The sequence below is a fragment of the Hipposideros armiger genome, unplaced genomic scaffold, assembly GCF_001890085.2.
Source record: "Hipposideros armiger isolate ML-2016 unplaced genomic scaffold, ASM189008v1 scaffold_9, whole genome shotgun sequence".
NCBI classification, from domain to species: domain Eukaryota; kingdom Metazoa; phylum Chordata; class Mammalia; order Chiroptera; family Hipposideridae; genus Hipposideros; species Hipposideros armiger.
In genome coordinates this window covers 4,226,394-4,241,864 of record NW_017731359.1, presented here as the reverse complement: position 1 = coordinate 4,241,864, position 15,471 = coordinate 4,226,394, and the positions used below count along the sequence as shown (strand labels likewise).

Sequence of the window (15,471 nt, the reverse complement as noted above, 5' to 3'; positions counted from 1 at the left end):
AAATTAACTGAGTGGAGTAATGGGAGTATGTTCACAGTATGGTGGGTAGAGTTGCAGGATTCCTTAAAGCACTGTTAATATTTGTGAGGGATAATTCTTTGTAGTGGGTGGCTGTCCGGTGCATTGTAGGATGTTTAACAGCAGCCCTAACCTCTACCTGCTGGATGCCAGGAGCATCTCTACCCAGGTGTGACAACCAAAAATGTCTATAGACATTGCCAAATGTCCCCAGGGGGGCAGAAGCATCCCTGGTTGAGAATCATTGGGCTACAGTAACCATTAAGGGATAGCGAAGCCACCCTGGGACTAGCAAATGGGAAGCCATTACCACACTTAGGCCTTAGGGCAAGGGGAGGAAATTACCTTTGAGACCTCAGTGAGAGCTGAAGCCATGGAGGAGGGTCCACATGCCAGCTGTGGTCGTAGGTTTCAGAATGCAGCCATTGCCAGACCTGAGCCTGGGAGGGAGCGGATGGGGAAATCTGAGCTCTCTCTCTTCCGGGTCCCATCTCTTTCAGTTTCCTTTCCTCCATTTAACCAGCTGAAAGCTAGAATACAAGGGAGCTAGGGACAGTACTGCACACAGGGTCAGGTTCCTGGGGCACAGAGCAGCGGGGAGAAGGGAGGAGAGTGGATGTAGCGGGTAAAGGGGAATTAACCAGCACAGAAGACATTGCTGTCGTCCAAGTAGGGATGATGGTGGCTGGGACAAAGGTGATGGTGGCTAATGGGCAGAAGTGGGTGGATTCGGGAATATTTGAGAGGATTTGGTGGTTGATCAGATGTGGGCAGTAAGTGAGAGGAATGAATTAAGGTTAAAATGTTTGGGTTTCTGGCCTGGGGCAGCCGGATTGATAATGGTGCCATTTTCTGAAATCAAGAGGACAGGAAGAGGAGCAGGCCGGAGAAGGGCAACGATGAGTTTGGCTCTCACCATGCCTGTATTTGGAACATTTTGAGGTGCCTAGGGGACATGTAAGTGCAGATATTCAGGTACAGTTAAGTTATATGGGTGTGGGGTTCTGGACAGAGATCTGGACTACACACAGGCCAGGGGACCCTGGCAGGGAGGGGCATGGGTGCCAGCTTCGCACAGCCTCTGTCCTGCTTCCCAGTAGAGATGGAAGAGGGAAGTTGTGACCAGCTAGAGGGGAAGGACGAGGAAGAGGGAAGGAGAAGTGGTAGGCCTCATATCATGAAGGGAACTCACGTCCCTTATTTCACATTCCCCATCTCCTCTCTGAGGTGATTTCCCGGGGAGAAAAGTAAAAGCTGAGGGCGTGGCCTGAGTATGGGGCATGAGGGAGAGAGCTTCAGGCATTCTGCCTGTGTCCTCGCATGAGCAGCCAGGCAGTAGAGGGGTGGAGGGTAAGAGGAACAAGTTACCCCATCCACCCTTGGCTGCTTCCTGGCAGGCCCAGCAGTGAGAAAGCTTGGGGATGGAGAAAGCAGGATACCACTAGGCCAACCCCAGTACTGAAGAGCTAAGAGACCACCCCCATCCTAGGTAACCCCATGAATCAATGAGTCTAGAAAGGTTTCAGCAAGAGCAGCTGAAGAGCTGTGAATAACACGTGGCCAATGAGAACTTCAAAAGGAAATCGTAAGTAAAGCTATGATAATAATGATGATGATGACGCCCTTGTCTTAAGAGCTTTCTAAATGCCAGGTAGCCTGCAGAGCACTTTCTTTTATTCCACTCTAACCAGGTGACTAGAGCAATCTACTCTTTCTAAGATACAGATCCAATAACATTCGTTGTGCCATGTGACAAGGATGTTATGATCCCCGTCTGGCAGGTAAGGAAATCAGGCCTAAGAACCGTGGGCAAACATGGCGGAGATTTGAACTCAGGACCTCCCAATTCCAAGACTCTTACACAGTCCACTTCTAGGCCCCATGCATCAACCCCTTTCCATGCCATCTTCCCACTTCCTCTCCTGCTGGCCCCGCCACTCCCCTTGGCCAGTCTTCCCTCCTCCTCCTCCTCTTCCTGAGATCTCCACACCCTTCTGTCTCTCCTCGCCCTCCCTCTCTATGTCTCTGTGGAAATGAAGTCAAGATTGTTTTTGGTGGACTACCCTTTACTTATGACTCATGAGAAATATTTTAAATGTTGATCTCATGCATTAGTTTTATTAAGGAAAAAACAATAAAATCAAGTCATTTCACTTTTATATGTCACACTCTTATTCATTTCCCTTAATAATTCAGTTGACCCTTAATAAAGAGAAAAACATTTCCCTCATCCTAATCAAGCATATCAGGTTGCCCTTACTCCTGCTGGGCAGGGTCAGGAGCAGGTTTATTTTTCCAGGGATATTAGACATCTCAACTCATGAGCCACCCGTGAATAACTTCAGGGCTTTGATTTTCAATTTCAAATGTTTCAGTTACTCCACCCATCCTCTCCATGCTCACCAGGTTTTTTGTTTAGATAGTTACAGTCGCCTTCAAGCTGTGCTGCCTCCCAAGGACTCCTCCCCCATCTGTGCCACAGTGACCTTTCCAGAGCACAGATCTCATCATGTCCCTTCTCTGCTTAAACACTTCTGTTCCGTTCCCATGACCTACTAGATGAAGTCCATGTAACATGTCACGTGAACCCTCCAAGCCCTGGCCTCAGTTGACCTTACAGCCTTAACTCCTGCCCACCCCTCACCTCTTCCCAGGTACAAGCTCCACAAGCCCCACCGGACAGCCCCCTTCCTGGAACATGGGCTTTCTTACTGCCTCCCCTTTGCTTATGCTGTTCCTCCTACCTGGGGTACCTTTCCTTCTCACCCCATCCTTCCTCTAATCTGATAGATTCTTACAAGCATTTCCTCTGCAAAGCCTTCCACAGTCCTGGGAATGTCAGAATTAATTGTTCCCTTGACATGTTTTCCCTTCCTTTAGTAGATCTCATCAGAGTCTTGTTCTTAGGCATTTCACATCCATCTCCCCAGTTAGATCTTAGGGTCACTGCCTTATTAAATCCAGCCCACACTCTCACCCCTAGCACTGAGCACAGCACCCAGGACCCAGGCAGGTGCTGAGAAATTGATGAATTGAAATCCAAGACTGAAAATCTTCTCTGAATCCCATCTTGACATTTCCAGTAAGTGGGGTTAATGGCTGGTCTCTCATCTCTCAAAGCCACTTTGCCTCTCCTTTAGTCTACAAGAGACTTTGTTCCTGCCATTACGTCACTTCTTCCAGGAAGCCTTCCAGGTTTGGCATCCCCCCTATGAGAATTTCCTTAACACCCTCATTACTCATCAGTCTGAAGTGTAAATGTCTCTTTACCTGTCCATCTCCCCCACCAGCCTGAGGACACCTTGAGGCTGTGGGCCTAGCCCAGGGCAGTTTCCTGGCGATAGTGAACGATTGTAGAGCACTCTCATCATGTCCAGTGTGTTCCGAGCACTTTATGTGTACTAACTCGTATAAATGCCAAAACAGCCCCATGAGGTGGGTAGTGTTACCTAGAGAGCTTCTAAATTTGCCCACAGTCAGCTAGGAAGTGGAAGAACAAGGATTTTAGTGTAGTCCATCTAACTCCAGCGCCAGCTCTTACCTACTGCCTGATAATTAATTGCATAACTGAGTGAACGGAAGTGGGGGCAATGCTGAGGAGCCCAGCACACCCTGGACTCCTGCTCATCTCCCCCCAGGAGATATAGACCCACTCCAGCGTGCAGGGAGTTGCCCAAATGCAAGGCCAAGATCTGTACTAATAAAGCATTCTTGCTGAATAGTATTTTCATAAAGACTTCTTGTTCTCCTCTGCCCTAGAAGCCACCCCATTTCCTGCTGCCCCACAGGGAGGTCCTGGGAATGGTTGACATTACTCTGCTGATGAATAACCTTGGGAGTAGCTTTAGTAACAAAAGACCTCGCAGTACGAGGCCTGCTGCCAGACCTCAGAGACAGTCATCTCCCTCCTTGCTGGTGGGTACAACTCATATATGGCTCAGAAACCTGAAATAAGCACATCATCTTTGACCCAGGTACTCCACTTAGAGAGATTTATCCTATAGGCCTGTTCCTGCTGGTGCATGTGTGTGTATGTGTGTGTGTGTGTGTGTGTGTGTGTATATATATATATATATATATATATATATATATATATATATATATATATACCTCATGACATTGCAAATGAGAACAAACACTGGAAAAAACCCAGGTCTACCAAAATGGGAATTAATTTACGTAATACAATATAGGCATCTAAACTGTGGGAAATTATACAGCCATTAAAATGCTTTTGGGAATCTGTATTTATTGACATGATAGGCTGTCCATGAACCTGTATTGAGTAAAACCACAGGTTACTCTGTGGAATAGGTCAAGAGAGAGAGTTTATTCCTGAAGGATACACAGGACACGGGATCAGTACTTGCCCTTGGAAAGGGGAACAGAAGTGGCTGGGGGACCAGAGAGGAAGACTTGTTAATGTTTAATCCACCTCCCATACACAGAATTAGATTACCCATAATTCCTGATTCATGATACACTTGTATCAATGGCCTCTACATGCCCAGTTTTCAATCTGATTCACTTATTCATTTATTTTTAACTCTCCATCCAACCCAAGGAGTAATGATACCTTATCTCTACTTAGGGATCCTTCTCGAACATTCCCCCATGAGGCAACCAATCTCCTGATGTTTGTGTTTTTCCTTCCGTTGCTTTTTTGGTATAGATGATCACATATATACATATGGTCTAAATAATATATTGTGTACTTTTAGTTTTTTCTAACCTTTATAAGAAGAGTATCATTATGTGTGGAATTTTTTGGAACTAGTTTTTCCATTCAACATCGTGTTATAATGATTCATCATGCTAGTGTGCGTGGCTGCAGTCCATTCATTTTTTTCATTGCTTTGCATTCAGCCATTGTATGAATAGATTGCATTTTAAAAATCCATTATCCTGTCAATGGACATCTGGGTTTTTCCAGATTTTTGCTTTTATGAATAATACATTTACGAATATTCTTGTATGTGTCTCGTGCTGCAAATGTCTTCTCTGCTTAAATGCGAAGGAATGGAGTCTCTGGGGTGTTGGGTTTGTGAATGTTTAGTTTTACTAGAATTGTTCATTACGCTACCACCAGCACATCAAAGAACTGTTGGTGCCCCACGTTCTCTGCTACACCAGGTTTAGTTAGACTTCTTAATTTGGGCAACTGAATGAATGTTATTCTTTATATCCCCTGGAAGTTACTTCCATGGGAGGGGGAGGGTCTTGCAACAGTGGAGGGAGGTGCAACAAAAATGGCCACAACTAGTTTTAAAACTTACCCTTTCATTCCTTTCAAACTTGGTACATGAATTACAAACTTGGTACATGAAACAGGTGCATGAATTACTCAGATAAATAAATAAAATACAATTATGTTTGTCTGCATAGACAAAGGTTGGATATAGCTCAAAATGTCATAGGTGATTTTTATTTGAATTTTTCTTCTTTTATTTATCTCTGCATTAAAAATTTTTTCTACTGTGATATTTATTACTTTTTTTTTTTAAAATAGGGAAGATATATGATGCTCAACATTAGTCATTAGGTAAATACAAATTAAAACCACAATAAAATACCGTATTTGCCGGCGTATAAGACGATTTTTTGGCCCTGAAAAATATGCCTCCAAGTGGGGGGTCGTCTTATACGCCAGGTACACTTCAGATAGACTGCCCATAGTGCTTGCCCCGTGCCATAGTGGCCTCCCGATGCCCGCCCACTTCATTCCACATACCGTTCAGGCATCAGCAGCACTGCTGGGTGTATGCTCGGCTGTTATGCGATTTTGCTGTTATGCGATTTTACCACACTCGCAAAATCGCACACAGCCGACCATATAACAAACTCTGTATTTTGAGTGGAAATGTTAGGGGGTCGTCTTATACGCCGGCAAATACGGTACCACTATATAACTACTGGAATGGCTAAAATTTAAAAGACTGACCATACCACTTGCTGGAGAAGATGTGGAGCAACTAGAACTCTCCCACATTGCTGATGGCACTACCAAATGGCATGGCCATTTTGGAGGAACAGTTTAGCAATGCCTTAGAATGTTAAACATACACTAACCATATGATTCCACCATTCTACTCCTAGGTATTTACCTAAGAAAACTGAAAACATGTTCATACAAAGACACATGGGGGCTGGCCGAGTGACGTGGTGGTTAGGAGTTAGCTTAGGACACCAGCTCTGAGCAACAGAGCCCTGGTTCGGATCCCACATGAGGGCCAGTGACACTTCCCTCTACAGCTGAGATGGTGAACAACAGCTCGACCTGGAGCTGGGCTGCCATGAGTTGCCAGTGACAGCGTAGGCTGCAGTGGGGCTGGCTGGCAGCTGGCGTGAGCCGCCGTGAGCCGCCTTGAGCCGCCATGAGCGGCTGTACAATGGCCTGTGAGCGACTGCCTCAGCTGGGAACAGCACAAGGATAATACCAACATGGGCCAGTGAAGCGACGTCCTCCACAACTAGACTGAAGAACAAAAGGACAGCAACTTGTCTGTTCCCTTCCCCGATTCCCCAATGCTGTTTCCCTCCCCCAGTTCCCCAATAAAATCTTTAAAATAAAAAGACATGAATGTTCCTAGCAGCTTTATTCATAATAGCCTGAAACTGGAAACAGCCCAAATGCCCATTAGCTGGTAAATGGATAAACAATTGTGGTATATCCATACAATGGAATGCTGCTAAGCGACATAGAGATAGAGATAGAAATAGATAGAACTAAAATACATATAAACAACACCATGGATGGATCTCAAAAGCATTTTGCTAAGTGAAAGAAACTAGATACAATGGCCCACATACTGTATAATTCCATTTGTAGGACATTCTGGAAAAGGCAAACTGCTGTGACAAAAAAGAGCTCAGCGGCTGCCAGGGACCAGAGGACTAGGAGTGAGTGGGGAGACTGTCTACAAAGGGCACAGGGGAATTTTTTGGCATCATGGAACTGTCCTCCATCTTAAGTAGAGGGGTGGATAGACAGCTGCATGTGTCTGTCAAACCTCATAGACCTGTACATCAGAAAGGGTGGATTTTACTACATGTAAAGCATACTTTAACTTTTAAAAATGGCAGGGGGGAGCTAAACCAAAGAGAAAGGAAGAGGGCTTGAGAGCTGAGAAGTTCTAGGCAGTGAGGAAAGAGTATTTCCCACCATCTCCTGAGTCAGCTCTTTGTGGAACCTTAACAGCTGCTGCCTGCCAGGCCCAGCCTCAGAGCTCTGTCTTGGACTTGCTGGTGACCTTGGGCAAGTAACCTTCCTTCGTGGAAACTCATTTCCTTCCCCCAGAGGGAGAGGAATGCTCTGATAACCTCTGAAAATGCACAAACATCTGCTGAGCACTGCCTCTCTGCCAGGTTACCCACAAGGAGTTCCATAGGTTCTTTCATATAATAATAGTAATAACAACAATAATAATAATGAAATTTTTAAAAGTTTTTCATTGAGTGTTTAGATGTATTTAGCGCTTTGCAGGTATTAGTTCATTTAGTCCTCACACCGCTCCTAAGAGGTGGGAATGCTCTTAGCACAATCTTATTAAGATGCCCAGAGTTTACATAACTTGCCAAGATCAACACAGCCCAGTATCCCCAGGATCTGAATCTAGTTTTCTCCTGCCAGGGCCCAGGCTCTGAACCATTGTTTTAAATCAGCTGATGTGTCTTAGGCAAGCTTTCTAACATCATCACAATGTCTGGGTCAGAAAGGACCTTGCCTTTTGTCTAGCTCAGTGTTTTGTTTTTTTAATATTTTATTGGGGAATTGGGTGAGGGGAACAGTGTTGGGGAATTGGGGAAGGGGACCGGCCAAGCTGTTCAGTCTTCGTTGTGGAGGGCACCAGTCGCCATCTGGCTTCCCATCGGTGGCTCGTGGCCTCTAAGCTCAAGGTGCTGTGTTCAATCTTAGTTGCAGGTGGGCGTAGCCACCGCCCCATGCGGGAGTTGAACCAGCAGCCTTGTTGTTAAGAGCGCTCTATCTACTGAGCCATCCAGGCAGCAGCTCAGCTCAAGGTGCCAGGTTCAGGCTTAGTTGCGGGTGGGCATAGCTCACCATTGAACAGGCAATCTTGTTGTTACACCAGCCGAGCCATCCTGCCAGCTGTTGGCAGCTCAGTGACAGCTCAGCTCGGGCGCAGCGTCACTGGCCCATGTGAGAATCGAACTGGCCGCCCTGTTGCTCAGAGCTCATACTCTTAAGCCAACTCTTAACCAACTGAGCCACTCGGCTCAGTATTTTTAACTGTAGGTCTCCAGCAGTTAGAGAAGCTTCAAATCTACTCACTGTGTCAGGATTGCGTTTATTATTATTATTTTTCATGAAAAAGAATAAAATAGGGGTGACTGGTTAGCTCAGTTGATTAGAGCATGGTGCTGATAACACCAAGGTTTCCTGTTTGATCCCCGCATGGACCACTGTGAGCTGCGCCCTCCCTAAAAGACACAACTATGCCATTGTAGCATGAAAAGCAATGTGTAACCAATAATCATGTCTGTTCCCCAATAAAATTAAAAAAAAATAATAAAAGAACAAAATAGAGTAGAACAGAAGGAAATAAGAAAGTATATCACACATAGGAAATTAGGAAAGTAAGTGCTGTATTGTGATAATGCAATTTCAGTGTGTATGTCCCTGCACCGTGTAAAATGCATTTCTTTCTGGGGGTCCTGACTGAAAAAGTTTACACAACACTGGTCTGCTCTGTTTTACAGGGACTGAGGCTGAGGCTGAGGCTCAGAGTGGAGAAGCCAACTGCCTAAGGTCACACAGCCGTCCAGTAGTCCTGGAGTCCAGTAGTCCTGGCTTTTGTGGCAGTAGCCATTCAACCATTCATTTATTCAACAGATACTTGCTTTGGCCTGCTCTGTTCCAGGCCCCATGCTGGGCACCAGGAATATAGTGACAAACAAGAGAAACCTGGCCCTGCCCTGCAGAGCCCTCAGTCCCCTGAGATGGATGAAAAGCAGCTAATGTGGCACATAATAGCCACCCTTTATATATATTGCTTATTCGTACCAGAGCCTGGTCTGAATTTGTACCAGCTCACTTGATTTCTAGACAACCCTAAACGTGAGGCTCTACTACACCATCAAACCCATTTCATAGATGGGGAAATTGAGGCATAGCATTGGTAACTTGCACACAGGCAGTAAGTGGTAGAGCTGGGATCTGAGCCCAAGCAGCCTGCCTCCCGAGTCTGTATTTTTGAGCACTACCCAGCTCTGCTTTTTGGGTAGTTCTGCAAGTCCAACCAACAGGTCTGTCTCATCAGGAATGGGCCGGAGGAAAGAGAGGCTCACAAGTGGGGACAATGTATTGTAAATTTTCCCCAGCCTCTATCCACAGTCAGGCTATTTTGGACTCTTGGCTTTTGAAATTTTATTCTTATACTTTTTTAGATTTTTAGGTCACACCATGACTAAGTTCTGTCTACTGAGAGGAACCAGCCTCCTACTCCAGCCCCAGCAGGCACAGCCCAAAAATTGGCGTTCAGAATAAGGGAAGTGGTTTCTGAGGCTTCAAGCTGAACAGGAGCTTGCTGGCTAGCTCTGCGGACGGGCAGGACTTCTTCCCCAAGGGGCTGGCACAAGTCAGACCATGCCTGCCACCATTTTGAGCACCTTGGTCAGAGAGGACAGCCCCACCCCCACCCCAGGTGAGTACCCTCCTGGGCATCAAAGTGAAACCTGAGAGTTGCTGTACCTATTGGAAAAATATTGTGTTTTGTGGCTGGGATTGCTAAACTGGTAGGTTGGGAGCCTATCTCTGCCTTGATAGGAGAATCTAAGAAAAAAGTCAACATAGAGGAAAGCAAAGACAGAATAAGAGAGACCCCTGATGGCATAATTTGACCACCTGGAGCCATGCATGCCTGAAGTCCATCTACCATGAACTTTTTTTTTAGTACATAAGCCTCCACATTCCAGCCCCTCCAGAGCTTAGGTATTTGTATTTCTGGCATTTACAACCCAAGTGATGGATACAAATGCCAAGACACTGCATAGTAGAGGGGAAAGCACTGGATAAGGAGTCTTAAGGCTTGGATTTGAGTCAAGGTCTCACTCCTTACTAGATCTTGAAGCCTCCCTGTATTTCAGTCTCTTCAACTGTGAAATGGTAATGGTGTCACTGCCTGTAATACAGTGTTGTGGTAGGAAATGAAATGAGCATGGATGGGAAAGTGCTGTGCAATCTGTGAAGTACTTTACAAACGCCAAAGCTCCATACACAAGTAGGCAGCCTCTGTTTCACATGGGGTTCAGAGGAGAAGGTGCTTTGTTTCCTTTCTGCCATGTCTAACCAGCTGCATGACATCTGACAGGGTTTTAACCTCCCTGAACCTTAGTTCTTGTCTTTGGAAAAGTAGATGCCTTGGTGTCCCCTGGGGGATTTGCAGACCGGATCAGGTGACTCTCCTGATCTTAATTAAAAACCTGCAGTGGCTCCCCATTGCTCTGAGGATACAGTCCAAGCTGCTGATCATGATTAACACAGCCCTCCACACCCCCAGCACTTTCCTTACCTGCCTGTTGGGTCTAATCTCTTGCCTCTCCTTCTTCCAGCTAGACTGAACTATCTGAAATGCTGAGCCCGCCTCCCTCTGCCAGGAACACTCTGGCTAACTCACCTTAGGTGTCACTTTCTCCAGGAAGCTTCCCTGAGCCCCTTGTGCCTCCCCATCACATGCCTTGTTAATCTCAAATCATTATCACCAGGGCTGGTCTCCAACCAGGGTCGCTGACATGGCTATTCTAGTTGCTAAAATACTGTACTGAAAATTTTCCATATCATTTGATAATCAGCTGTTTCCCTGAGCCCCTCAAGGGCTCCCCATACCTGCAGCTCCTCCCATGACCCCCAAACCTCCCTACCACCCAGCAAACAAAAAGGTGAAGCCTGGGACAGTAGGGGACCTGGGGACCCTGCTCTGGTCTTAATGGCTGGTGTTCATTTTGATTGGCTCAGTGCCCAGGCTCTACCAGTTAAATATTATTAATATCCTCCTTGCTTATTGCCCTGGATCGTAAATACCTGGTTCCTTTGCCTGTTTATTCCACCAGACTGAAAGCTCCTTGAGGGCAGGGAGGCTCCTCTCTCACTAGCAAAGCACTTGGCACATGCTAGGTGCCCATTGAGTGTTTGCCGAATGAATCAATGGATGAGCAAGTGAATGAAAAATTGGAGAGTCACTCTGGAAAATGATAGGCCTCTCCACCATCTTCAGTCTGGAGTTGAGTTTGTTTCAAGGCTTGTGATGGAAACCTTGCTCTTTGCCCTGGTTTTATTGCTCTGCAGGCCTCCACCCTTCCAGGATGCCCCGTCCACCTGCTGCGTCTGGCTCCAGCCTGGCCAGCTCCACTCTCCCCTCCTACAAAACTTGGACTCTCACTGAGAGCTACTGAGCCTGGGAAGATCAAGACGCACCCCTTTCACGAACCCACAGGTGGGTGAGCACACACATGTCTACACACACATGCGCGTGCACAGGCGAGAACAGTCAACCCCCACCCACTGATTGTAAGGTGACTGACTCATCCCGATGTTCCCAGGACTTTCCTGTTTTTAGCACTTAAAATCCTGCACTCCAGGAACCCTCTCTGCCCCTGGCAAATGGGGATGATTGGTCACCCTAGCACTGAGGTGGTTGGGTCATTCTTCATGGACAGTGGAGGGCATGGTGGTTTTCAGGATGGACTTCTGTGTTGCCAGTGCTGAACACAGGGCCTGGCACATGGTGGGTTTGTCACAGCTTTGCCACTTACCAGCCATGGAAAATCACTTTACCTCTCGGTGTCCTCAAGAGGATGGGATAATATCTTTCTCATACAGGTACATACACTAATAAAAGTCAAAGTGCCACCTGAGTGTTATATAAATGAGAGCCACTATTACTGTTGTTGTTTTTGTTATTGTAATTATATATGTGCATGGAAGAAAAGTTTCTAGGTTTTTCCATTTGTGAAACAAAAACAGTGGGAGGTATAGGGCTACAAAAGCCACCCCTCTCCTAAGACTGTTCTTAGCAAGAACCCCCTCCTCACTTAAAAAAAGAAAATAGCTTTATTTTGATAAAATTCATAAACTGCACAATTTACCCACTTTAAGCATTCAATTCAGTGTTTTTTAGTATATTCATAAGGTTGTGCACGCCTTACCACAATCTAAGCTTAGGATATATTCATCCCCCTCTAAAAGAAGCCTCACACCCATGAGCAGTCATTCCCAATTTCCCTCTTACCCTCAAGTCCTGCCCAGCCCAAGGCAACCACTATTTTCTGTCTCTATTAATCTATTAGATTTGCCTATTCTGGAAATTTCATACAGTGGAATCATATAATATGTGGTCTTTTGTGTCTGGCTTCTTTCACTTAGCCTGATGTTCTCAAGGTTCGTCCATGCTATAGTAGGGATCAGAACTTCATCCCTTTGCTTTGCCAACCTCCACTCCACTTCAATCCATTTTAGATCTATCCAGAAAGGGTTCAGTGCTCAACAGAGTCACAACAAGTTGGCACTTGTGGAGGGAGAGACCAAATAATTTTTTATTTTTGCTATGTCTATTTCTTTTACTCCTTGTGTCTTAAATTTTCTTTTGCCCTTATTGCTTTTTCTTTATCTTTTAAAGTTACAACATGTGAAATACAAAAAGATATGTTAGTTATCAAGCATAATAATATAATGAATAATTGTGAACTCACCCCTCACCCCAAATTTCCTTCTCCAGAGAAATACTGTTGGAGAATGAGGATATAAGGTCCTATCAAGCTTCCCAGCTTCCTTCTCAATTTTTAACAGTTATGTATAATATTATTCATATTTTCGTTTTGTTCTGTAACTGTAAGTCTTTTGTGCTTTGTCTGGAGGTTGAGTCTAAAAACTGAATAGCAAAAAACAGCGTCACCTTTTCGTAAATATCACTCACATGAGAATTCTTGGCCCCTAAGAGAAGGAAATGTGAACACAGTTCCCAATCTTAAGAAGCTCAACGTCAAATTTTTTAGAGACAGCAGAAAATGAAAGGATCCTCCCAGACCAACTGAGTCATTTTACAGACGGGAAACTGAGATTTAGGGAAGGAAAGAGATTTCGCTTGAAGTCATGAGGTCAACCCCCCACACTGTGCTCCAGCCACCTCCTGGAATTTGATAAATAAGTTGTGTTAAAATTTGATAAAAATATCCTTTTTAAAGGGAAATCAAACTGTGAAGGCTTCACATTAAGGATTCAAGGGCATAAACTAAGAAAATAAAACAATATTTTAATTATAAAAAGCAAAAGCCCTTTGTTTCCAAGTATCTTTGACTTGGGGGAGTGATTTCATTGGCTGTTGAGCCTGGAGAGGGTTGGTCTTGTCAAACTTGGAGGTAAGCTTTCTCTCTCCTTCCGATGTATAAAGGTGTATAAAGGGTCCGTGGCTCTGAGAGGAGGTGTGCGACCTTCACAGCTCACAGGTGTGAGACAGGAAGCAACAAGTCTTGGGGCCTCAACAGGTATTCTGCAGCACCTTATCTGTCTTTATTGAGTCACCAGGTACAAAGGTACCTGTGCAGAGAGGGCACCAAGTCAGCCGAGGAACTCCCTGGCAGCAGGCTCCTCCTCTCTCTCTGGGCTTAGGAGAGGGGGAGTTAGGCCAGAGGGAGCCTGCTGCTGCCCATGGACTCCGCTCAGGGAAAGCCCTAGCCCCTGAGCATCATGAAATGTGAAAATAATAATAGTTAATGTTTATTTAGCACTTCCTGTCTGTCACATTTACTTAGGTTATTTCACCTAACTCCGGAAGATATCCAATAAAGTAGGTGCTATTATTATCCTCATTTGTACAGATGAGGAAATTGAGGTCCAAGAAGGTTTAAGTGACTCGTCCAAAGGCTTAGAACTAGCAGGTGGAGAGCAGCATTCAGACCCAGGCCGTGAGGCACCGCCATCCATGCTGGGAACCATTTTATCATACTGGTCTTGGACCCTGAGTGCCAGCTTCAATCCTACGTCTGCTATGACCTGGCTGTTTGTCTCTCTGAGCCTCAGTTCCCTCCCCTGGAAGATGGAGAAGCGCACCTTCTGCTCTGTAGGCTGGAGGACCAAATGGTTCAGCCCAGGGCCTGGCCCTCTGGTTCCAGCCCTCGTCGTCACCCCACCCCACCCCTCGCTTCACTGGAAGCTGCAGCATGGCTGAACAATAGTAGCTCAGGCTGTGCTCTTGCTACCTTCTCTTGGCTGCCGTGAGGTCTGCAATTTCAGGTCAAGTGGACAGGCCACTTCTTGCTAAATGAAGCAGTTTGCCTCTCAGTTCAAATGGCATCTGGAAATAAAAGCCTGCCCTGACCTTAGCAGTACAACATGGAGACTAAGCGTCTTTGGAGGCCAGTGGCCCTGGGTTCAGATTCCCATTCTGTCACTTTTACTGTGTAACCCTGGACAAATCTCTTTACCTCTCTGAGCCCCTGCTTCCAAATCTGTAAAATGGATGTAGTAATAGCACTCAAAGGGCTATATGAGGACTGGTGGGAAGCCATATAGAGTATGGTGAGCTCCAATAAATGGTAGCTATCATTTTTATTACACTGTATATTGCAATTACTGGCATTTAGCACAATGTCTGGTACATAGTCTGCAATAAATAATATTTAATAAGTAAATGGGTGAATCTGTACCTGTCTGCATCCCTACCTATGAGCTTCTTTAGGGCAGAGATCATATTTTGTTTATTTCTGTGTCCCCAGTGTTGAGCAGAGTGCCTGGCACACGAAGGTACTTAATGTTTGTTATTTGCCCAGTGAGCTAATGGATCTGGACAGCCATCATCCATGGTGCTAAAACCACAAGGTGAAAGGCTGATGGAGAACTTGATAATGGAGGGATCAGTTGACACCAACTGAATCTTAGTTATTCTAATAGAGTCAACCAGACAATTTCTTGCTTCCTGATATGATGCTGTGGGAAGTATTGAACTGTCAAGCCATGAAAAGCTAAAGAAGCCCATCTGAAAAGCCTACATACCTTATGATTCCAACTCTATGGCATTCTGGAAAAGGCAAAACTGTGGCCACAGTAAAAAGATCAGGGGTTTACATGAGTCGTGGGGAGGGAGGGATGAACAGGCAGGTGGAGCCAAGAAGATTTTTAGGGTAGTTGAAGAGACTCTGTATGGCACTGTAATGGTGGATACATGTCCTTATACATTTGTCCAAATCCACAGAATATACGTCAAGAATGAATCATAATGTAAACTATGCACGTTGGGTGATTATGATGGGTCAGTGTAGGTTTATCAATTCCAACAAATGTAAAGCTCCGAAGGGGAGGCTATGTATATGTGGGGCAGGGGGTATATAGGAAATCTTCCCCTCAAATGTGTTGCTCTTCAAAAAATAGTCTTAATTTTTTAAAAATGCAGGGGTGAAAAGATGAAACAGGATTTGGTACAGTTCCAAAGTTTACAAATTATA

General features: G+C 45.3%; 1 long non-coding RNA gene across 1 annotated transcript; it reads left to right on the top strand.

The window, feature by feature from the left end:
* The first annotated feature begins 999 nt into the window (after window positions 1–999).
* Window positions 1,000–14,618, top strand: LOC109389344 (uncharacterized). The gene is made up of 3 exons (XR_002125380.1): window positions 1,000–1,799; window positions 9,424–9,680; window positions 11,321–14,618. It is a non-coding gene; the product is annotated as an uncharacterized LOC109389344 (long non-coding RNA).
* The last annotated feature ends 853 nt before the right edge of the window (window positions 14,619–15,471 follow it).